This window comes from Camelina sativa, chromosome 6, assembly GCF_030686135.1.
Source record: "Camelina sativa cultivar CO46 ecotype springtype chromosome 6, ASM3068613v1".
Classification (NCBI taxonomy): Eukaryota; Viridiplantae; Streptophyta; class Magnoliopsida; order Brassicales; family Brassicaceae; genus Camelina; species Camelina sativa.
In genome coordinates, this window is record NC_141885.1 from 6,689,973 (window position 1) to 6,715,925 (window position 25,953).

Here is a 25,953-nt window from a genome sequence, read left to right on the forward strand (position 1 = left end):
TCCATCTTAGACCAGACCAATTTCTGCAACAAAGGAAGGACAAACTAAGTTCGCGCGGTGAGGAAGATGACAACGTCTACCGACTTGAACTACCAGGTGAGTACCTTGCATCTACCTCTTTCAACGTTGCTGATTTGGCCATGTTTGATGCAGGTGAGGACGATGATGTTTTGGGGACAAAACCTTCACAAGGGGGAGGGGATGATGTGACCTGGTCTACCGGATCGGACACATACTCGGACACAGACACATTCGAGGCCAGTTCGGGGCAAAGGACCAGGGAAGTTGCGCAAGTGCCACGGATCGTTCCAGGAGCCACAACAAGAAGCAAGTGTGCTAAGAGGAATCTCTGGATCAAATGCAACCTTTTAACCGAATGGTTCCTCCAAGCCCATGATCAAGCTGGTCAAGGACCACAACCGAACAATTTTTCCCAACACTCCGCGGTTGTTCGGACAGTCTTCACCATTACCCAAGGGTGAAGACATTAAAGACGTTACGAGGCATGATACTCTTTTTCTTTACTCGGTTTTGTCCCACAGGGTTTACCAAGAAGGTTTTAATGAGGTCGTGAACTCTAACGTGGTAATCCTATCCTTCTTCTCTTAACCTTGTTTGAATATTTTCGGACCGTTGGATTTCTTTTATCTTTGTCTTTTCCTTCTTTAGCTTTATGGCCATGTGTAAGGCTGGCGTTTGGCCACGTTTGTTTTAGGGTTAAGAGTTCCCTTGCTTAGCTTGCCTATTTAAGGGTTTTGAACCCCATTGTAAAAGTTAGCCTACCTTGAATAAAAATATAAAGTTGTTCTTTATCTCTTTGTTCTCTCATGAAAACGAAAACCCTTAACACGCTTTGAATCGGGTTCAAATCGTTTAAGTCTAGCCGTATCGCGAGTCCTCTCATAGCTCGTGTGTCGCTTCAACAATCCACCATTCATCCCTTGAGATCATCTCGGGTCGAGTTACTTACCGAGTCGATCTTCCGTCCCATCCCTACTGGAGCCTGCCGAGTCGAGTTACTTATCGGTCGGGTTCCTCCGTTCTATCGTTTCTTGCAAGACCGCCGTTCATTCATCGATCATTCACCGTCCCGCGCCCATTACTTTCCAACTGTTCATCTGTTCTTATCGCTAGGTTGCCGTCCGTCCGTTTATTCAAATCGTCTGGCCGTTCGTGACCAAGCCGTCTGTCCAACTCGCGGCAATATTCATCAGTCCGTGCGAACGCTACCCAGGGTCGCATCAATGTCCCTTCAACCAATTTAACAGTGAAGCATTCTCCACTCCTTACCTGAACTTGGAACTCAAAGTCACTAATTGGCCTAACTGCCATGGACATGGCACTCTCAAAGTTCTCTTCAACAATTTCACGACACTTTGGAGCTATCACATACGCGGAACGTTCAGACCTAGCTCGTCGCACAGCAAACCATTCCATCACTGTAGTCCTAATGTATTCTAGCATACAAATGAGCGGATATTCTCTGGCCTCTTTCAGCACTTGGTTCCACAATTCTGCAATGTTACTGTCCATGATATTGTACCTCTTCCCTTGAGAATGAACTCTGGTCCAGTGCGTGAACCCTGTAAAAATATATTCAATAATTCATTGTTTGAATGTTAAACAGAGTATGTTAAATGGAAATCTCAGGAATTTGTTGCTTACCAATGTCCACAAGATATGCTCCACAACCAGTGTTCACTCATTGAATTTCCAGAAATTTTTTGTTGACATCCTCAAGAACAAATGCTCTAGCTGTTGAAGACAATAAACCAGCCAACAATTGGGGCTTGTACAGATGGCGAACATTGCGCCAAAGATGCAACGTAGAAATGGTATAGTATTAAGAAAGTCATCATAATTTTGTACAATGTAGAAACGTTGCCAAATCACAGAAGTTGATTTTCATCAAGTACCTTTCGCAAACCAGTATATATGTTGTTGTGCCGATCTGATATGAAGACTAACTCGGTTGTGTCATGGACAAATGTAGATAGGCTCCTGAAAAACCACTCCCAAGAGTCATCATTCTCGCTATCGACCACCGCGAATGTGAGCGGGAATATTTGGAAATTCCCATCTTGACAGCTTGCGGTAAGGAGGCAACCACCATAGCGAGCCTTCATGGAAGTTCCGTCAACCACCACAACTTTTCTCATGTACTGATACCCTTTCACGCATTCTGCGATTGCGATGAATTGGTATTTGAAACGCATGGCCCCATCAGGCTCGTCTACATGCTCAGTGAAACAGATTGATCCGGGATTGGCTTGCTACAATAAACCAATATATGCAGGCAGGAGGGCATAGCTACCAGCCATTGAACCCATTGACAGCTCCATTGCCACCTCCCTCGTACGCCAAGCTTTCCAGTAAGATATGTTGATATGGTACTCGTCAAGTAGAATTTTGCGAATTGCAGCCGCATTGGGTCCTCTCCTTACTCCCACAAAATGGCTCTGCATTATCTCCCCAATAACTTGTGTGGTTTTCAGTCGATGGTAGCTCCTCCTCTCATCCACCGTGCATGTATGTGTTTGAGTCGCCTGGCGAACTTGAAAATGCTCAGAAGCGTCAATCTTCGCATCATAAACACGCCATGGACATGATTTGTAAATAAATTTCAAAACAATAAATTTTGGTGTTGACCGGCTGGTCCTGAAATGGAACTTTCAATTGATAGCGTGTATTGCAATCTTTATCTTGCAATCTAATTTCGATTTGAAAACGCGACCAAGTACCATCTTCCCAGGATTGATGAGTTGTTGGATCAGTTGAGGGGTGCTACTTGGTTCTCCAAGGTAGATCTGACGCCGGGTTATCATCGAATACTGATAGATGAGGCAGATGTGAGGAAGACTGCATTCAGGACAAGGTATGGGCATTATGAGTTTGTGGTGATGCCTTTCGGGTTGACTAACGCACCAGCAGCGTTTATGAGATTGATGAAAAGTGTGTTTCAGGAGTTTCTGGATGTATATTTCATCATTTTCATCGACGATATCCTGGTTTATTCTAAGAGTCCTGAGGAGCATGCAGTGCATTTGAGGGCAGTTATGGAGAAGCTGCGGGAACAGAATTCAGGGAAGGATGTTCCTTTTGTTTGGTCAGAGGAGTGTGAGGAAGGTTTTCCAAGCCTGAAGGAGATGTTGACTACTGCGCCAGTGTTGGCTTTGCCTGAGCAGGGGGAACCCTATGTAGTTTATACAGATGCATCCAGAGTTGGTTTGGGGTGTGTGTTGATGCAGCATGGGAAGGTGATTGCCTACGCTTCGCGGCAGTTGCGGAAGCATGAAGGCAACTATCCTACTCATGATTTGGAGATGGGTGCTATAGTTTTTGCCCTGAAGATTTGGAGATCTTATCTTTATGGTGCAAAGGTACAGGTGTTTACAGATCATAAGAGTCTGAAGTATATATTCACTCAGCCTGAGCTGAATTTTAGGCAGAGGCAGTGGATGGAGCTTGTGGCAGACTATGATTTGGAGATAGCCTATCATCCTGGTAAGGCTAACTTGGTTGCAAATGCTCTAAGTCGGAAGAGGGTAGCTTCGGTTCAGGAGCAGGAGATGGAATCTCTGGAAGGAGAGATCGGTGCGTTGAGTTTGTGTGTTGTGTCTCAGGAACCGTTGGGTTTGGAGGCGGTTGATAGAGCAGATCTTCTGAGCAGGGTGCGGTTGGCTCAGGAGGGGGATTTGGGGCTGGTGAATGACTCAAAAGATTTTGATTCAGAGTATCAGGTCTTAGATAATGGTACTATCTTGGTGCATGGTCGGGTTTGTGTGCCCAAGGATGAGGAGTTGAGGCAGGAGATCCTGAGAGAGGCTCATGAGAGCAAGTTTTCTATTCATCCAGGAGCGACTAAGATGTACCGTGACCTCAAGAGGTACTATCATTGGGTCGGGATGAAGAAGGATGTAGCTAGTTGGGTCGCGAGGTGCGATGTGTGCCAGCTAGTGAAGGCTGAGCATCAGGTTCCAGGAGGGTTACTGAAGAGTCTTCCCATTCCAGAGTGGAAGTGGAATATGATTATTATGGACTTCGTGGTAGGTTTGCCAGTGTCCAGGACGTTTGATGCTATTTGGGTCAATGTGGACCGGTTGACTAAGTCGGCACATTTTTGGCCATTAAGAAGACTGATGGAGCAGCGGTCTTGGCTAAGAAGTATGTGAAAGAGATAGTTAGGTTGCATGGGGTGCCATCATATGCACCTTAGTGCCCATCTCTGCCTGATAGGGATTCTAAGTTCACTTCGGTGTTCTGGAGAGCGTTTCAGGCAGAGATGGGCACTAAGGTGCATATGAGTACAGCTTATCATCCCCAGACAGATGGACAATCAGAGAGGACAATTCAGACGCTGGAGGATTTGTTGACGATGTTTGTGTTGGATTGGGGAGGCCTTTGGGCAGATCATTTGAGTTTAGTAGAGGTTGCTTACAACAACAGTTATCATGCAAGTATTAAGATGGCTCCCTCTGAGGCTTTGTATGGGAGGCCATGTCGTACACCGTTATGCTGGACTTAGGTGGGGGAGAGGAGCATTTACGGGCAGATTTTGTTCAGGAGACCTCAGAGAAGATTCGGATTCTCAAGCTGAACATAAAGGAGGCTCAGGATCGGTGACGGAGTTATGCCGATAGGAGGAGGAGAAATCTTAAGTTTCATGTAGGAGACAGAGTGTACCTCAAGATGGTCATGTTGCAGGGTCCGAACAGGTCATTGACTGAGACTAAGTTGAGTCCGAGGTATATGGGTCCGTTCAGAGTGATTCAGCGTGTCAGGCCAGTGGCTTATAGACTAGAGTTACCTGAGGTTATGCGTGCATTCCATAAGGTTTTCCATGTTTCTATGTTGAGGAAGTGTCTCCGTGAGGATGATCAGTTGTTAGCTAAGATTCCTGAGGATCTTCAGCCCAACATGACTTTGGAGGCGAGACCAGTGAGGGTTCTCGAGAGGAGAATTAAGGAACTTTGGAAGAAGATGATTCCTTTGATGAGAGTCCTTTGGGACTGTGATGGTATTGAGGAGCAGACTTGGGAGCCTGAGGAGAGTATGAAGGCAAGGTTTAAGAAGTAGTATGAGAAGCAAGCTGCGACTTGAGCTTGTCTAGCCTGGTCCCATCTGTAATCCGTGGCTGGAGCGGGAATGGAGTATTCCAGCCCATCTCTCTTGTTTACTTTGTCGCTTGGGGTGTTGGTTGTGCGACTAAGTAACAAGATGAGGTGGTGCTCGGGATACAAAGTTTCCGTGAGGCGGAGTTTTTGGAGGAAAGTTTCCTGAAATAGAAGTTTCCAAAAGTGGAAAGTGGTAAAAGTGGAAAGTTTTATGTGAGTTAAAATTTGTCCATTTAAGTGGACAGAGCTTTGGAGGGGCTTGTGTGGCCTTAGTTGCGGACATTTAGTCATTGTGTGGCCTTAGTGGCGGTCTTTTGAGACATTGTGTGGCCTTTTGTGGCGGGCTGTTTAGCCAGATGTGTGGTCTTTGTGACGGTCCTTCGGGACAGATGGTCTTTGTGACGGTCCTTCGGGATATATGGTCTTTTTGACGGTCCTTCGGGACAGATGGTCTTTGTGACGGTCCTTCGGGACAGTTGGTCTTTGTGATGGTCCTGTTTAGGACATTTATTTCATCTTTGTGACGGTCCTGTTTAGGACATTTATTTTGGTCTTTGTGACGGTCCTGTTTAGGACATTTGTTTGGCCCTTGTGGCAGTGAGATGATCTATGCGTGGTCATGAGGTATCCTAGTGAGGGGATATGTGGTTGGTAGGACATTGAGATGTCTTACACGAGCCACGGGGAGGAAACCTGGATAGGGATAGGACTCAGACGTGTTCAGAATTGTTTGCTCGTGACTCTTGGGGGACTTAGTTTCTCCTAGTACTGCCATACTCTGAGACTTTGTGGCTTGGGAGTATAGTTGGTATATCGACTCCGGATGACGATCCGGGGGCGCGCTGTAGGGTGGCAACCCGAGAGACGAGTATTGGACTTCCTTATATATATTATGGCATGCAGGCTTCGGCCTGATGAGGATCCAATATTATGGCATGCAGGCTTCGGCCTGATGAGGAGCCAATAAAAAGTCAAGGTTTAGGCCTGTGAGTAAAGGAAAGTCCAAAAGTCGAGAGCAAATAATGCATGGAGCGTGAGTCTATCACCTAGAGGTGTCCTTTCGTAGTTCGGTCGGAGGAGTGCAGGCCATGGAGACGGTTGCACGGGAGTCCTTGGCTGATGGTTGTTTGAGATTCGAGGACAAATCTAGTTTGGTGGGGGAGAATTGTAGCACCTGTGAACCGAAATCCTGGTTTAGGGATTGCATCGGTCGATGCAGGTTGTGCATCAGTCGATGCAAGGTTGAGTTTCTGCGTTTTCACTTAAGTGAAACGCTGCGTTTTGGGCAAAGGGGAAAGGAAAACCCTTAAGTCGATTCTTTTGTCTCATTAGTCGATTTTGGCCATTTTTGAGAGAGAAGAAGAGAAAAGAAGAGTTCTTTGTGTTCTTGGTGATTTCTGTGGATTTGTGACGTTTTCTGGTGAAATCTGAGGCTTAGAACGTTGTAGGTGCTTGCTAGGAGAGTTTTATTGCGTGTTTAAGGTTCAGAATCGTCTTGGCAAAGGTAATTGCAGGACCATGGCTTATCTAAGCTAGAGAACTCTCTAATTTGCTTGTTGTGTGATGTTAGACTTGTTAGATTGATAATTGGGACGTTAGGAAGCTTTCTTGTGGCTTGGGATCGAGTTTTGTGGTTGTAGGAACAAAGATCCGGCGAGAAGCTTCGGGAAAACACGATGCTCGGCATTGCATCAGTCAATGCATATCTTGCGTCGGTCGATGCAAGTTCGAGGACGGTGCGTAAACCTAGGGGTTTTCGTGTTATGTTGAGCATGCGTCGGTCGATGTAGTTGGGTGTCGGTCGATGCATGTGTAACTTGCATCGGTCGATGCAGCCCTTGTGTCGGTCGATGCATCCCCATGTGGTGTCGGTCTATGCATGTTGGTGTCGGTCGATGCAGAGTCCTGGTTTGTTATTTGTTGTCTGTTGATTGTTGTTTGATGGTTAGAGATGACTCTATTGCTTGTGTGTATAGCCCAGTAGATGGGACGATTGCCTTACTGAGTGTTTATTAAATACTCATGCATTGCAATATGTGTTTGTGGTGCAGGTAAAGGCAAAGTGTGATCGTGGAATCAAGGCAATGAAGAGGAGGATGTACTAGGGACTCGATTGGATGTTGTCCGGCATTGCTAGGTTGCTAGAGTTGGGTCTTTAGAACTTGCTAGGTTGCTAGTTCCTGCTGTTTGATATTGGAGTATTGTTATATTTGATTATTGGTTATTAGTTATTGGATTATTATTTGGATATTGGTATCCGTTATTTCCGCTGTTGGTTGTGTTTGTGGATAGGTGGCTAGTGGGTATGGGACCACTAGTTGTAATTTATCATTTATTATTTTCAAAAAAAAAAACGGGTCGGGTCGTTTCACTATCTCCTTCACATACTTCTTAGCCAAGACTTGCTCCATCAGTCTTCTTAATGGCCAGAAAATGTGCTGACTTAGTCAACCGGTCCACAATGACCCAAATGGCATCAAACGTCTTGGACACTAGCAAACCCACCACGAATTCCATAGTAACCATATCCCACTTCCACTCTGGAATGGGAAGACTTTTCAGCAATCCACCTGGTACCTGATGCTCAGCCTACACTTGCTGACACACATCACACCTCGGAACTCAACTAGCCACATCCTTCTTCATCCCGACCCAGTGATAGTACCTCTTGAGATCACAGTACATCTTGGTCGCTCCTGGATGAATAGAGAACATGCTCGCATGAGCCTCTCTCAGGATCTCCTGCCTCAACTTCTCATCCTTAGGCACACAAATCCGCCCATGCACCAAAATAGTACCATTAGCTGATACATGATACTCTGAAGCAACATCCTTAGAGGCATTCACCATCCCCAAATCCTTCTCTTCAGCCAAACGCACTCTGCTCAATTGATCCGCTCTATCAGCTGCAACCAAACCCAACGGCTCCTGAGAAACCGCACACAAACTCAAAGCGCTGATCTCCCCTACCAGAGACTCCTTATCCTGCTCCTGAACCGAAGCCGCCTGCTTCCGACTCAAGGCATCTGCAACCAAATTAGCCTTACCAGGGTGATAGGCTATCTCCAAATCATAATCCGCCACCAGTTCCATCCACCGCCTCTGCCTCAAATTCAGCTCGGGCTGAGTGAATATATACTTAAGGCTCTTATGATCTGTAAACACATGTACCTTTGCACCATAAAGATAAGATCTCCAAATCTTCATGGCAAAAACTACAGCACCCATCTCCAAATCATGAGTAGGATAGTTGCCTTCATGCTTCCGCAACTGCTGCGAAGCGTAGGCAATCACCTTCCCATGCTGCATCAGAACACACCCCAAACCAACTCTAGATGCATCCGTATAAACCACATAGGGTTCTCTTTGCTCAGGCGAAGCCAATACTGGAGCGGTAGTCAACATCTCCTTCAGGCTTGCAAAGCCCTCCTCGCACTCTTGTGACCAAACAAAAGGAACATCCTTACCTGTCAACCTAGTCATCGGACGTGCTGTGCTCGCTAACCCCTGCACAAACCTCCTATAATAACCCGCCAACCCAAGAAAACTCCTGATCTCTGTGGCATTATGCGGTCTAGGCCAATCTCTGATAGCCTGAATCTTCTCTAGATCTACAGAAACCCCATCTGCAGACACAATGTGACCCAGAAAACCCATCTCACGCTGCCAGAAACTATACTTGCTCAACTTAGCAAACAACTTTTGCTCACGCAGCTTCTCGAGAACTACTCTCAAATGCACTGCATGCTCCTCGGGACTTTTAGAGAAAAAAGGATGTCGTTGATGAAAATGATGACAGACTCGTCCAGAAACTCCTGAAACACGCTGTTCATCAATCTCATAAATGCTGCTGGTGCGTTAGTCAACCCAAACGGCATCACCACAAACTCATAATGCCCATACCTCGTCCTGAAAGCATTCTTCCTCACATCTGCCTCATCTATCAGAATCTGATGATAACCCGACGCTAGATCTATCTTGGAGAACCAAGTAGCACCGCTCAACTGATCCAACAACTCATCAATCCTGGGAAGAGGGTACTTGTTCTTCACAGTGACCCGGTTGAGGCTCCTATAGTCAATGCACAAGCGGAAACTCCCATCCTTCTTCTTAACGAATAACACCGGCGCTCCCCACGGTGATACACTAGGACGGATGAATCCCTTGCTCAACAAATCCTCTAACTGCTTCTTCAGCTCTGCCATCTCTACTGGAGCCATCCTGTAAGGAACCTTATATAACGATGTCGTCCCTGGTTCCAGTTCAATCGTAAAACGATCAGACCGAGATGGTGGTAATCCCTGCAATGACTGGAATACATCCTCAAACTCCTCCACAACCTGAACACCGCTAACCGTAGACTTTTCCACTGACTCTGGCATAAATATGGTAACCAAATAAGCCTCACGACCCTTCTCGATCATCTTCCCAGCCTGCATGACCGAGATCACGAGACTCCCTGAAGTCGGTCTAACTCCCTCAAACACCAACTTCCCTCCTGGACGCTCAAACTCAACTCTACCTCGATGACAATCTAGATGAACCTTATGTCGATGCAACCAATCCATCCCCAAGATAACTTCATACAACTCCACAGGACTGATAAGCAAATCCGCTGGCCACGACTCTCCTGCGACCTGAATATCAATACCTCTCGCCCGTACGATAACTCTCAGAAATTTGCCTCCAACAACTCCGACCACTCCCGCTCGCTCTCCGGGATCTCCTCTGATATCTGCACTCTCTGCACACTGCGGAGTAATGAAGCTATGAGTAGCTCCATAATCAAACATAACATGGTACTTAAACCCGCTCACCAACAATGTCCCTACACAAACCTCATGTGTTGAGAATCTAACATTTTATCACAGGAAAACATAAAATCTGAACTTACTAAGATTTCACAAAGACAGAGTACCAGAAATTGTACATGTGATCGCCCCGACACTGGTTCCACCATTCTCTATAGTCGTGTAAACCCGTTGTGCCTGCTCAATCCGTGCCACCTGCTGCCCTCCCGGCTGCACCTGCTGCAACGCTGCCACTGCCACCGGCTGCAACTTGGGACACAAGGGCCTAATGTACCTTGGCTCCCTACAAAGATAGCATACACGAGCCGCTGCCGTCGGAGCACTCCTCTTGGGACAGCTAGCAACCTTGTGATCTTTGCTCCCACAACCAACACAACTCGCACCACTTGGCCTCTGCATAGCCTCCCACCTCCTCTTGGTTCCTTGTGCAGGCTTGCCGCCCTTGCTAGAACCTCCATGATGCTGAGCCTTACTAGGCTGAACTGCTGGACTAGCCGTCACTGACTGGATATCCTCCTCGATCCCTGCAGCAGTCTCAATCAGCTCTGCATGCGTAGCATAACTCCGCCCTCTACAGTGAACCCTTAAGTCGTCACGTAGGGCCCTCAAAAACCTCCTGATCTGAGCCTCCTCAGACTCCATAGCCCGACCCCCATACCTCAGAAGTTGACTAAACTGTCATGCTCCCGCACTAACCGAGTCCCCTGAGCTAGCTGAAGGAACTGCACCTCCAACCTATCTAGTGCCTCCCTAGGAATATACTTGTGGTTGAACTCCAAGACGAAGTCAGCCCAAGACATCTCTCTCTCCAATCTCCTAGCAGCTACTGAACTCCACCACACCTGAGCATTACCAATCAAGTGGTGGACCCCTATGTCCATCCAAAACTCCTCAGGACATCTCAAAGTCTGGAAGTTATGTTCCTCACTCGTCATGGACACATAACGGGAATGAGCTCCCGCATCTGCAGCCACTGGCTGCTTCACCCCCACCGCTACCGGGGGCACTACCGGTGCCTAAGCCGGTACCACTCCCGGTAACCGCTCTATCAACTGTGCTAACAATCCCGCAAGATCGACACCAGGGACTCCACCCGCTGGGACTGCCACACTCATGGAATCCCCCTGGACACCCTGCAACTCGCCAACACCCTCAGCTATCACACTCTGGTCCGCAGTCTCACTAACCGCTGGGACTCTGCCCCTACCACGACCACATCCGCGTCCACGACCACGACCAGCAACAGCATCCTCTCTAACCATCTGCACTACCATGAAGGCTAAGCACACAATTAACATAACACAAAAACAACATACACTCACCGTGGAATCACACTGTAGGCTCAAAGAGGATGTTCTAGGACTCCATGCCACACACAATTGACTAACTCACACAATCAATCAAAGCATGCAATCCCAACATCAACAACAGAAACCTAGTGAACCCAAACCTAGAACCGTAAGGGCTCTGATACCAAACTGAAACGACCCGACCCGTTTAAAAAAAAAAAATAGTAATATTAATAATAATAAAGAAATACTCTACAGCTAGTAGTCACATACCCACTAGCCACCTAACCACAAACACACAACAGCGGATAATATAACCATAACATTAAACTAATAAATATCCAATAATTAATAAACAATAATTAAAGCATAGCAAAACATCCAATAACCAAATGTCAGGAACATAGAACCAGTAGCCTAGCAATGTTCTAATGACCCAACTCTAGCAACCTAGAAATAAGAGACAAAACCTAATCGAGTCCTTAGAACATTCTCCTCTTCATCGCCTTGATTCCACGATCACACTTTGCCTTTATCTGCACCACAAACACAAATTGAGATGCATGAGTATTTGATAAACACTCAGAGAGGCAATCCTCCCGTCTACTGGGCTATACACACAAGTAACTATGACACCAATTTTTCAAACAATCAACAAACAAAGCACACAAACCAGGAAAGCAAACATCATCTCACTGGAAGGGAGGTGTCGACCGACACCAGCCAAGTGTCGATCGACACTATTTCACAGTGTCGATCGATGCCGCTTCACTGGTGTTGATCGACACTACCTCTGCAACCGCGATCCGCACGAACCCGAGAGTCGAATCTCGCTCCCAAACTCCACGAAATCGCCCAATACTCAAAAGCCAAGCCATATACGTCTGTGGGAACCTGTAGCAATCAATCCCAGCAATGGTCCTGCACTCACCTCTTTCCATGAAGATTCTGACCAACAGCAATGAATCCAACCCTCCTAGCAAGCTTCTAACACCTTCCTAGCCTTGGATCCCACAAGAACAGCTAAGAAAACTCACAAATCTCTCTCAAAAATGTTTTCTCCTTCTTCTCTCTGTTTCTCTGTCAAAAACGGCTAAATGGACGAGAAAGGTCGAGTTCCCTTTTAAAACTCGAGTTTAGGGCTTTTCTTAAATCAACCACACAAACCGGACGATTAAAATCAAACCGTCTTCAACCGGTGTCGACCGACACCACATGTGGTGTCGATCGACACCCTAACCAAAATACCAAAAAAAAAAGGTTTGCGGGTGTTACAGATCGATAGTTCCCAATCGAATCTCTTGTTTGTTTGTTAGTTTTTCCCCTTTCTTTTTTTTTTGTCAAATCTCAAATCAAATCGATGGCTTTACTAATCAGAGGTGATATGGAGCAACGGGATTACAATGTAGAAGCAAAAGATCATGATGAGTTTCACGTCGACAAGCTTTCTCAGGATTTTACCAATGATGAAGAGTCGATTCGTCATGATACGTACCCAAAAAGTGACGATGAGGTAGAAGGTTGTGGTAAAGGTCGAGAGAGAGTGTTTATAGATATCAGACGTGGTGATGGAACTTGTGGAAAGGCCAATCCTTCTACAATGGGGTCTCATTGAAGGAGAATGTCTTGGACTATGCACTACATAATGGTTGCAATTTGAGGAAGTATAGGTATGAGAAAGATAAAATTGGGTTAAGATGTATCGGGAAAAAGGGAAAATGTGAGTGGAAAGTGTTTGCTGCACTTCTTCCAAATGCATCGATGTGGAAGATTACAAAATACACTGATAACCATTTTTGTACCCCCAATGGCGAGTGTGAGATGTTTAGGGTCCCAATCATTGCTAGAATTTTTCTTGACAAGATTAGAGAGGATCCAGATTATTACAAGCCTTTGGCTACTAGGCCACAATGTAAAGCAGCTCCGAGAAAGGCTTTGGCATGGATAGAGTATGAGTATGATCTCCAATTTACATGACTGCGAGATTACGCGGCAGAGATCATGGAAACAAATCTAGGGTATGTTGTGGAGATTGATACAGTTAAGAATGAGGTTGGTAAAGACTTATTCAATCATTTTTATGTTTTTTTTTATGCCCTTAGAAGAACTTGGAAACAGACTTGCCAGCCAATAAAGTCAAAGATCAAGGGACAGTTGCTTGCTGCATTAGGCATAGATGCAGACAATGGTATCTATCCAATAGTATGGTGTGTTGTTCAAGTTGAGAACATAGAAAATTGGTTATGGTATGTGAAGAGATTGAAGACTGACCTGGAGCTAAACGATGGAGATGGTTACATTCTAGTGTCTAATCGACAAAAGGTATGTCTCTAATTTTTTTTTGTTATATAAGTTGATAAATGTGTTTTAGGGTTGATAAAAGCTGTGGAGTTGGAGTTTCCAAAGATAGAGCATAGAATGTGTGTTAGACACATCCATGTGAGCACGCATATGGAGTGATTTTGAATGTTCCGTCAATCACTTCCCGGAATGTCACCCACCTTGAGACTACTCCAGCTCAAGTACGCTTAACTCTGGAATTCTCTCAGTCACCTTGACCAAAAAGATAAGTGCACTTTAGTGACATAGGTGGCCGAATCAATTCTTTTAAATCTCTCTGCAGTCCTTGAAACCGGGGTGTCACAATTCACCCCAACTAACAGATCGCAACATACTCGTTGCGCAACAAGATCGTCACCCCTGACGGTGTGAGCTTACTCGACTCCACACTCATCTGGGTTTGGCTCTGATACCACTTGTAACGCCCTGACCATCACCTCTTAGTTTTCTTCATGTCCACTCCTAGTCCATGGCCCACCTTCCTTAATGGGTCTCACATACTCTCACTAGGCCCGCGAGCCCATCCATATCCGACGGTCGGTTTGCTATGTCCGGAAGGTTTTAATTACTTGTTACCGTCCCTACAAATCACCAAATGGTTTTTTCCTGTGTTGTGTCCTCACTCACACGGTTCTGAAAATCACTTCCCGGAAGGTCACCCATCTTGAGACTACTCCAGCTCAAGCATGTTTGACTCTAAAGTTCTCTCAGGTCCGTTGACAGAAAAGATAAGTGCACTTTGGTGAATAGGTGGCCAAATCAATTTTTTGGGAAGTGATTGATGGAACTGTGCAAGTGAGGAAAAAACATAGGAAAATATCATGTGGTGATTTGTAGGGATGGTAAATAAGTCTTTAAAGTGTTCGGGTGTAGCAAGCCATCGTTAGATATGGATGGGCTCACGGGCCTAGTGAGAAGACGTGAGGCCTATTAAGGAAGGTGAACCCATGAGTTGGGAGTGTACATGGGAACCACTGAGAAGTGGCTGTTGGGACGTTACAAAAAACATATCGAGAAAGACGTCTGAGATGAGAGCAAAATTTGGGCTCTATCTGGCAAGATGTCATAGTTCTCATGGAGATATAGGACGTTTTTTCTTCTTTTTCCTTGGTTTTTTCATCCTTTACAGGTTTTTCATAGTTCTAAATTTCTAATTTTAATGAAAATATTTTAATAGATAGAGTAAGTCAACGAGATTAGAGTCATTTGTTCCATCATCATCTTCTGCATAACTTAGCAATTCCTTTAGCTAGTGTCACCATTTACGCCCTTAATGAAAGTAATTGTGGAAGGTTCATAACCATGTATATTAAATATTGTAGTATCTATTCCACATTCCCTTATTTAATTTGTTTCTTCTTTGTTACTGGTAATTTCTTTTTTTTTGTTAATCTTAATCTAAACCTAAAAAACCAACGAGTCAGACACTAATCATAACAATTATACTGAAGAAGTTTTGATGTAAATTTTTATTAAATCCATTCGTTAAATGTTAGTGTAAAATATCGCACATCCGAAAGATGTGAAGGGATTTAAGTAATATATATAGAATTAGGGCATCTCCACTCATTGCCAATTGGTTTTGAGTTGGAAGCCCACAGTAAGCTCGAATTTAATATGGTATCAAAGCAGGTTGATTGTTGGGCCACCCCGTGGATATTGTTCCCACATATGCCCACGCTTTAGATGGTCATGTCTGAGCGTAAGAAGGGGTGTTAGTGTAAAATATCCCACATCGGAAATATGTGAAGAGATCTAAGTAATATATAAAGGGTTAGGACCTCTCTACTCATTGCTAATTGGTTTTGTGTTGGAAGCCCACAATAAGCCCAAATTTAATATAAAAAGTTGTTTTTTGAGAGAATTTTATTAGTATTTTTTTGTTTTATATAATTATCATAAGTTATAATGATGTAAGAAGCATTACATGGAGCTAATATGATCTATGAAATATTAATAAATTTCCTATCCTCATCATTTTTATTACATAAATTTTTTAATCACCAATGGTCACATAATTAATATCTTGAACTTCAACAAGTAGGAAAAGGAATACCACAAAATCCTAAAGCAGCGTGAGCTTGCGGGGAGGTGACTAATTGTTTGAAAGCTGGGTTTCTAATGAAATCACAAAAACATGGTTGTTGTGCTTACAGTTTGCTGCAGCACTCTGCTGAGGGTGGAGTTCCAATAAGTATCGCTGGTACACATCCTGTGATCTCAATATCAGTGCAAGGCGGTTTCACGGAATTTTTGACTATAGATGATTTAGCCGTGGCTACAGATGACAAGAGGGCTACAACTAGTGTGATGCATACTAGTGTTGTAAACTTCATTGTCTTCATTTTTTTTGTGACTTCAATGCTTTTTCTGTGTTTAAAGAGTGTGTTTGGGATGTTTGGTTTATGTTGTTAGTGGTGTAAAATTATTATATATAGATGAGGAGGATCTGAAATGTGAGATTGTGAAATAAATGTGTGGGATAGGAATATATTTCCTGTCAACAAAATTAATTAGAAAATATCAAAATAGATAAGCAATACCATATAATATGAGTCAATACCATATAATGTGAGTCAATGTTTGGTTTTTACTATAATAGTGTTTTTTGGATTTAAATTTAGTATAATAGTTTATGTGTATGATATGAAAGTAGATATGATATATTTGTATATATACTGCATATATGTTTCCATAGGTTTGTAAATATAAAACTAGTAGGGAGCCATTTTTAGATGAGGAGGATCTGAAATGTGAGATTGTGATAAATGTGTGGGATAGGAATATATTTCCTGTCTACAAAATTAATTAGAAAGTATCAAAAAAGATAAGCAATACCATATAATGTGAGTCAATGTTTGGTTTTTACTATAATAGTGTTTTTTGGGCTTAAATTTAGTATAATAGTTTATGTGTATGAAATTAAAGTAGATATGATATATTTGTATATATACTGCATATATGTTTCCATAGGTTTGTAAATAGAAAATTAGTAGGGAGCCATTTTTAGATGAGGAGGATTTGAAATGTGAGATTGTAAAATAAATGTGTGGGATAGGAATATATTTCCTGTCAACAAAATTAATTAGAAAATATCAAAATAGATAAGCAATACCATATAATATGAGTCAATACCATACAATCTGAGTCAATGTTTGGTTTTTACTATAATAGTGTTTTTTGGACTTAAATTTAGTAGAATAGTTTATGTGTATGATATGAAAGTAGATATGATATATTTGTATATATACTGCATATATATTTCCATAGGTTTGTAAATATAAAACTAGTAGGGAGCCATGTTTAGATGAGGAGGATCTGAAATGTGAGATTGTGATAAATGTGTGGGATAGGAATATATTTCCTGTCAACAAAATGAATTAGAAAATATCAAAATAGATAAGCAATACCATATAATATGAATCAATACCATACAATGTGAGTCAATGTTTGGTTTTTACAATAATAGTGTTTTTTTTTACTTAAATTTAGTAGAATAGTTTATGGTTATGATATGAAAGTAGATATGATATATTTGTATATATACTACATATATATTTCCATAGGTTGGTAAATATAAAACTAGTAGGGAGCCATGTTTAGATGAGGAGGAGCTGAAATGTGAGATTCTGATAAATGTGTGGGATAGGAATATATTTCCTGTCAACAAAATTAATTAGAAAATATCAAAATAGATAAGCAATACCATATAAAGTGAGTCAATGTTTGGTTTTTACTATAATAGTGTTTTTTGGGCTCAAATTTAGTATAATAGTTTGTGTATGATATGAAAGTAGATATGATATATTTGTATATATACTGCTTATGTTTCCATAGGTTTGTAAATATAAAATTAGTAGGGAGCCATTTTTAGATGAGGAGGATCTGAAATGTGAGATTGTGAAATAAATGTATGGGATAGGAATATATTTCCTGTCAACAAAATTAATTAGAAAATATCAAAATTGATAAGCAATACCATATAATGTGAGTCAATATCATATAATGTGAGTCAATGTTTGGTTTTTACTATAATAGTGTTTTTTGGACTTAAATTTAGTATAATAGTTTATGTGTATGATATGAAAGTAGATATGATATATTTGTATATATACTGCATATATATTTCCTTAGGTTTGTAAATATAAAATTAGTAGGGAGCCATTTTTAGATGGCCCTACTTTAGTTTTAAGTTATATGTATACATGGATCTTTACATATTGGCTCTAACTGATGTCACTTATTAACATTGTTTGCTAACGAACTGCTCTAATAGTCATCAATCAACAAAGCTGTTGGAGAAAGCGGTTGGAAATCTTGGTTGGAGAAAGATTTTGGAAAGGTGGTTAAAAGCTTAGTGGTTGCAAACACTAAGTTCAATCACTTTGAGAAACCAACGTTCGGTGATGTACTTATGTATAAAAGTTGTAAAGTTTTAATTTTGGCATTTTTTTTTTGGCATTTGATTCCTTTTTATCTAACAAAAATAAAATTGTTCATATAATGCTTTCATGGTTTAAAAAAAAGTTATATGAAATTGAATTTATTTAATTCAATGTTTTGATAATTAAACTAGTTCTCTAGCATAATCTATTATCGTTAGGACAAAACTAGTTCTCTAGCATTTTAACAATTTTCATGTAAATTTTTCATATTTCATATTATGAATTAAATAATAATTTATTATTTCATATTTTTTCATTTTTCACCTGAGCTAATTTTTATACTAATTATTATAATTTACTAGATTAGGACCTGCACATCGTGCCTTTAACCACAAATTAAACCAATTTTATCTTCATTTACTATCACTTTGACACAGTGCCTTTAACCAATAAATTTTTTTTTCACGAAGTTTCTTTAAACAATAAAATTGTGTCTTCAAAATATTTTGGATGAAAAATCTGAGAAACAAATATCTACACCAATGCAATGGGTTTTTGACCAAGTCAATAAATATTTAGAAATTAAAGAAAAATATTGATCTCACATATCCTTAGCTGAAAAAAGATATTCAAAACAACAGAAAATATTTTAAATCATCATGGATTTTAAATTTTAAAATCAAAATGAACTAAATAATGTAAAATCTAAAAATATGACAACATAAGAAATTAAAAATATTCATGAAGAATGAATAAACAAATATTGATTGTTCATATCCTTAATTGAAAAGGAATTTCAAAAAAAAAATTAATCTAAATCATCACGGATTTAAAACTAAAAAATAAAAAAAATATTTTAAATTAATTCATGACATATGTTAGAATCTTTTATATGTGTTGTAATCTCATATAATACTAGGTTAGGACCCACCCGATGTGTGGGTTTAGAGTTTTTAAAATAAAATTATATTACAAATACTATATAGTAAATATTTTTATTAAGTAAAAACTATCTATAAAAATAAATAGATAACCAGAACTTAATATAACATCCCAATCAAACCAAGAGTTTAATATCCCAATCCCAAAAATATACTAAGGATCTGGGTGACATCAAGTGATAAAGTTCCAAAAAAAATTATATTACTAGATTATGACCCGCCCGATGTGGGTTTAGAGTTTTTAAAATAAAATAAAATTTAACAAAGAATATAAAGTAAATATTTTTATTAAATGAAAACTATCTATAAAAGTAAATAGATACACTGAGGTGTCCAATGCGATATTTGGTGTAAAAGGTGTGACTCTGCGGTTGAGACTATTAATCACGTTTTCTTTGAATGCCCTCGCTAGTGTGAAGTTTGGCATTTATCTTTGACTCTGGTCTCGTCAAAGTGGTTTTCCATATGAGTCGGCGTACTCGAATTTGGATTTTGTTTTCTGGAGAGGTGCCTCACAACAGGTGATCCTGATCAACTTTTTCAGCTACCATGGATTTATAGACAATATGAAAGGTCATAAATAAATAAAAAATTTCAAGGTTTAAAGATCGAGGTGAATTATATAATTGCTCAGCTTTGGACGGTAAGTTAGCATGGGAAGAGGCGCTCTCTTTTACGGCGGTCATGTCTGAAGCAACCCTTCTCTTTTTTTTATAATAATATCAATTCACCAGTGGTCCCATACCCACTAACATCCTAGCAACAATCAACATCAGCGGATAACAATACAATTCCATAAATCCAACATGAATTCCAACAATAACAATCCAATAACCAACAATGCAATGAACCAAAAACCAACAATGAAATAACTAAGTTCCAACATCCTACAATGTTCTATCAACTCAACACTAGCAACCTAACAATAGCTAGACCACAATCAACCAAGCCTCTAGAACATCCTCCTCCTCATCGCCTTGATTCCATGATCACACTTTACCTTTACCTGCACATCACAAACAAAAATTGAGATCCGTAAGCATTATCATAAATACTTAGTGAGGTTGTCCTCCCATCTACTAAGTTATACACACAAGCAACTGAGACCCTCATGTTTAAGCAAGCAAACAAAGACAAACAATACATCAAACCAGGAAAACAAGTCTCGGATGAGACTGGTGTCGACCGACGCTAACTCGGTGTCGATCGACGCTGGCACAGAGTGGGGTCGACCGACGCTATCTCGGTGTCGATCGATGCTGAGTGGTGTCGACCGACGCTGTCTCGGTTTCGCTTGATGCTGAGTGGTGTCGACCGACACTGCCTCTGTAGACGCGAACTGCACGAACACGAACAACGAACCTCCGTTTCAAATCATCTCGAAACCGTTCCAAACTCACCCAAATGCCTCTGGAACCTATGGGAAACCCGAAAAAAACAAACCCAAGCAAGCAAACACCACAAATAGACAAAGAACAGCCAAACAAAAGAGATCTCAGGCTTAGATCAACCATGGTCAAGCACTCACCTCTTTTACAGGAAGATTGGAATGAGAAACGGTGGAACCAACACCTTAGGAAGCTTCTCCTTCGTTCCCAACAACAGCTCTCCCTTCCACAGCCACAAATCTCTCCAAAAACACCAAGAACAAGCTAAAAATCTCTCAAGAACACTCTCAACGCTCTCCAACACTTTCTCTCCTTTTTCTCTCTTCTCTCACTCAACGGCAACAAAACAAGACAACCTAAAACCCTTAATTCGTCGCTTCTCCTCTTATATACTTGGTTTAGGGGTTTCCAATTGAACCAAACCGAACCAAACAGCAATTAAAACAAACCAATCAAAATTGGAAATGATGGTGTCGATCGACACACCCATGGTGTCGATCGACACTCAGACCACAATTATAATTTCTAGTTCGCGGATGTTACAATTCTAGTCCACCAATAAGGATTCGTCCTCGAATCCCGCAGCACCGTCCATCCGTCAAGGACCTCCGTGCCACCGTCAACACGGACTGCACATCCTCTGACTGGACTTAAATACTGTCAGCCAAGGTTTCCCGTGCAACTGTCGCAACAGCCCGCACACCTCCGACTGAACCATGAGGTCTCCCTCTAGTCAATATACTCACATCCAAGACCCTATTTGCTCACAACTCAGTGCTTCCCCCATCCATGGTCGCAACCAACGAATCATGCCGGCTCGCTATCAGGCCAACCGCCCTAAGCTACGGCATCCAGGAAGTCACTCACACATACTCCCCCCGCTCTCGGGTCGCAACCCTCGAGACATACCGGCTCACTGCCGAGCCACAGCTCACATCTACGGTATCCAGGAAGTCCCAAATATCCCGCTTTTGGTTCGTCACCATAAAGCACGCTCTCGGATCGTCATCCGAAGCAACATACCACTCCCACCCTCCAGACACAAAGTCCATTGAAACTGACTTTCTTTGTGGTGTGGTGAATGAATGATGTATGGAATGAATAGAAGTCGGGGTGTTTCAATTCCCCTTATGCAGTTGCAGTATAAGAGGTGTCAATCCTATCTGAGTGATTGTGAACAATTAAGATGTGCATAAGAGTCTAAGTCAAGCCAATTGTAAAGATTGTTTGTCACTAACAATCCTATAATGAGATATGAAATGCAGAAAGTAAAACCAACTAGAACAAGATACTAAATGCAAACAGAACAGACAAATTAAAGCTATAATGAAACTAAAACAAAAGTAGACACTATGTTGATGAACTAATGCAAGACAAGTAATAAACAGAAAACTAAGTGAATGCAATGGAAATGAAACAGGAATGAAACAAGACAATCACAAATCATAAACACAAGTTCTGGGGATGAACTCGAGCAGCACTCGACCGAGTGTAGGTCGAGTACGTGGTCGAGCTAGCCTAAACGTGAAAACAGAGCAACACAAGAAAAACAGAGCAATGCAAAAACTAATCAAACAACAAGCAAGCAATGATATTTAGACTAAGATATTAATAAACAAAGAAGGCCTTGAGGAGGGATTCATGGGCTGAGCTAATCATTGTGGTTATCTAACTTGGTCAACAAATCTCAAGCAAACTTTGAGCTGATCTCTAGACATACTATTCTAAGACATGTTTAATCCACTCTCATGGCAAGAAACAATCAAACCTATGCATTTCTAGACTTGTTCTCACAAAGTAAAGAATCTACACAAGCAGGCATTAAGCAATACATCTCAAACCAAACAAGACTTCTAATCTCTTAGCAAGCCTAATGGTAAGCTCTAGCTCTAGCCTTATCTATGCTCCTTAGACATTGGTGTGATGCTAAGATGCTTGAAATCAAACCCTACCTTCTCAGATATAGGATCAGCATTAAGATCATCTAGCCTAGAAGAGATCTACAACAATCAAGCTTGACCAAATTAAATAAACCACAAGATCAACCCAGCCTAACCTATCCTCAAGGTCCTAAGCAAACTACTCACAAGAACACATGGTGAAATATGTCAAAAACCCAGAAAATATTGAAACTTGCATCATTAGAAAGATGAAGAAATAAAACTCGAAATCTTAATATTTTGAAAGTTATGAAACAAACAAAATACAAGAATCTAGTCTTCCTTTCTTAAACAAGTACAAAATCTAAAATAAAAGAAAGTGCAAAAGGAATAAAATCTAAAAAAGGTAAAAACTAGGTTTTAGACTCTCTAAAAAGCTGGCTTCTTTGGTGGCTGCAGGTACAAGGGCCTTATATAGGAGGTGAGGTGGAAGCCCTAAAGATACAAAAAGTCAAAGCAGTCAACGGCTCGGTCAACTCGACCAGTGCTTGGTCGAGTGGCTGGTCGAGCTGGCTTCTCTCGTGCATTCTCCACTCGGTCGAGTCCTTCTCAGCACACGGTCGAGTGGTGTTCGAGTGTGCGGTCGAGTTGGACTCCGGACCTTGATTCTACAGCCTTAACTTTCTTGTTTTCTCCTCAGGATTGCTTCACTTCTCCTCAGCATTGCTTCCATGCTCCTTAAGCTCCAAAATCACCTCTTTATGCATGAAAAGATGCAAATGCAATGCAACTATACTCTAATGCATGATTAGTCCTAAAACTACACAATAATGGCCTAAATGGATAGCAAAAGATGCAAAAGTTGTGAATAAACTAAGGGAAAACAAGGTAAAATATATGAACATCATCCATCGAGCTATCGGTGTCACATGAGTTGGTCCCTCACGGCCTTGAGCAAACAAGTCTGATGCCCTCGAGTATCTTCCGACTAGATCTACATCAACACTTTCCACAAAATTTCCCTTTTTAGAAACTTTCTAACTCAGGAAACTTCCTTTCTGTGGAAACTTCCTATTTATGAAAACTTTCCTAAAAAAATAGAAACCCGAGCTATTTCTCTTTTTCTCATGACAATAACAGTCAAAAATAAAGAAAAATACTCATCTTATTATTCTCAAAAAAAATGTCATAATCGTTACAACCCTAACGAAAATACATAAGAAAAAAAATAAGATATCACAATCCAATCCATTAACCCGCATCCCGAACACCACCTCATCTTGGTACTTAGTCGCACAATCAACCACCCCTAAGCGACCAAGTATAAAGAGAGATGGGCTGGAATACTCCGTACCCGCTCCAGCCATGGACTACAACTTGGACCCGGCTAGACAAGCTCAAGTCGCGGCCTGCTTCTCAAACTACTTCTTAAACCTTGCCTTCATCCTCGCCTCGGACTCCCAAGTCTGCTCCTCTACTCCATCACAGTCCCACAGGATTCTCATCAAAGGAATCTTCTTCTTCTGAAGTTCCTTGACTCTCCTCTCGAGCACCCTCAACGGTCTCGCCTCCAAGGTCATGTTGGGCAGAAGATCCTCAAGAATCTTAGCCAACAACCGATCACCCTCGTGAAGATACTTCCTCAGCATCGACACATTAAATACCTTGTGGAACGCACACATAACCTCAGGCAACTCCAGCCGGTATGCCACTGGTCCCACCCGCTCAACCACTCTGAACGGATCCATGTACCTCGGACTCAACTTAGTCTCTAACAATGACCTGTTCGGACCCCGCAACAAAGCCATCTTGAGGTACACTCTATCACCAACCTGAAACTCAAGATCCTTCTTCCTCTTATCAGCATAGCTCTTCTGCCGATCCTGAGCCTCCTTCATGTTCAGCCTCAGAACCCGAATCTTCTTTGTGGTCTCCTGAACAAAATCCGCACCATAAATGCTCCTCTCCCCCACCTGAGTCCAGCATAACAGTGTACGACAAGGCCTCCCATACAATGCCTCATAAGGAGCCATCCCAATACTCGCCTAATAGCTGTTGTTGTAAGCAAACTCTACCAAGCTCAGATGATCTGCCCAATGACCATCCCAATCCAACACACACATCCTCAGTAAATCCTCCAAAATCTGGATCGTTCTCTCTGACTGACCGTCCGTCTGAGGATGGTAGGTTGTACTCATATGCACCTTCGTGCCCATCTCTGCCTGAAACGCCTTCCAGAACACCAAAGTGAACTTGGAACCTCTATCAGACACAATACTAGCAGGCACACCATGCAATCTGACTATCTCTCTCACGTACTTCCTGGCCAAAACTGCTGCTCCATCAGTCTTCTTGATGGCTAGGAAGTGCGCAGACTTAGTCAAACGGTCCACAATGACCCAAATCGCATCAAACGTCCTCGACACAGGTAATCCCACCACAAAATCCATCGTGATCAAATCCCATTTCCACTCTGGAATGGGCAAACTCTGCAATAAACCACCAGGAACCTGATGTTCCGCCTTCACTAGCTGACAAGTGTCACACTTCGCAACCCAATCGGCTACGTCCTTCTTCATCCTGACCCAGTGATAATACCACTTGAGGTCACGATACATCTTGGTCGCTCCTGGATTAACAGAGAACTTGCTCGAATGAGCCTCTCTCAGTATCTCCTGCCTCAAATCCTCACCCTTGGGCACATAAACCCGACCATGCACAAGGATAGTACCATTAGCAGAGACCTGATACTCTGAACCTGCAGCCTTAGAGGCACTCACCAGTCCCTCATCACTCTCCTGAGCTAACCGCACTCTACTCAGCAAATCCGCTCGATCAGCTGCCTCCAAACCCAAAGGCTCCTGTGAGATAGCACACAACCTCAATGCACTAATCTCACCTATCAATACCTCCATATCCTGCTCCTGAGCCGAAGCCGCCCGCTTCCGACTCAAGGCATCTGCAACTAGATTAGCCTTACCAGGATGGTAAGCTATGTCTAGATCATAATCCGCTACTAGCTCCATCCAACGCCTCTGTCTCAAATTCAGCTCTGGCTGAGTGAAAATGTACTTCAAACTCTTGTGATCTGTAAATACATGTACCTTCCCGCCATACAGATAAGACCTCCAAATCTTCAGAGCAAAAATCACTGCGGCCATCTCCAGATCATGAGTAGGGTAATTAGCCTCATGCTTCCGCAACTGTCGCGAAGCGTAAGCTATAACCTTCCCCTGCTGCATAAGCACACAACCCAACCCCACTCCAGAAGCATTTGTATACTTAACATAGGGCTCGTTCTGCTCAGGCAGTGCTAACACCGGAGTGGTAGTCAACATCTGCTTGAGACTTACAAAACTCGCCTCACACTCAGATGACCACACAAATGGGACATCCTTCCCTGTAAGCTTAGTCATCGGCTGTGCCATACTCGCAAATCCTGGAACAAACCTCCTGTAGTAACTTGCTAAGCCCAGAAAACGCCGAATCTCAGTGGCACTCTGAGGCCTTGGCCACTCACTAATGGCCTGAATCTTCTCGGGATCCACCGAAACTCCTTTTACAGAAACAATGTGGCCTAGGAACCCCATCTCACGCTGCCAGAAACTGCACTTACTCAGCTTAGCAAACAACTTTTTCTCCCGCAGCTTCTCCAAAACTGCCCTCAAATGTATTGCATGCTCCTCAGGACTCTTGGAAAATACCAGGATGTCGTCGATGAAAATGATGACTAACACGTCCAGAAACTCCTGGAACACGCTGTTCATCAATCTCATAAACGCAGCTGGCGCATTCGTCAAACCAA

General features: G+C 42.3%; 1 pseudogene; it reads right to left on the reverse strand.

The window, feature by feature from the left end:
* Nucleotides 1-1,071: 1,071 nt before the first annotated feature.
* Nucleotides 1,072-2,825, reverse strand: LOC147942353 (uncharacterized; annotated as a pseudogene).
* Nucleotides 2,826-25,953: the final 23,128 nt, after the last annotated feature.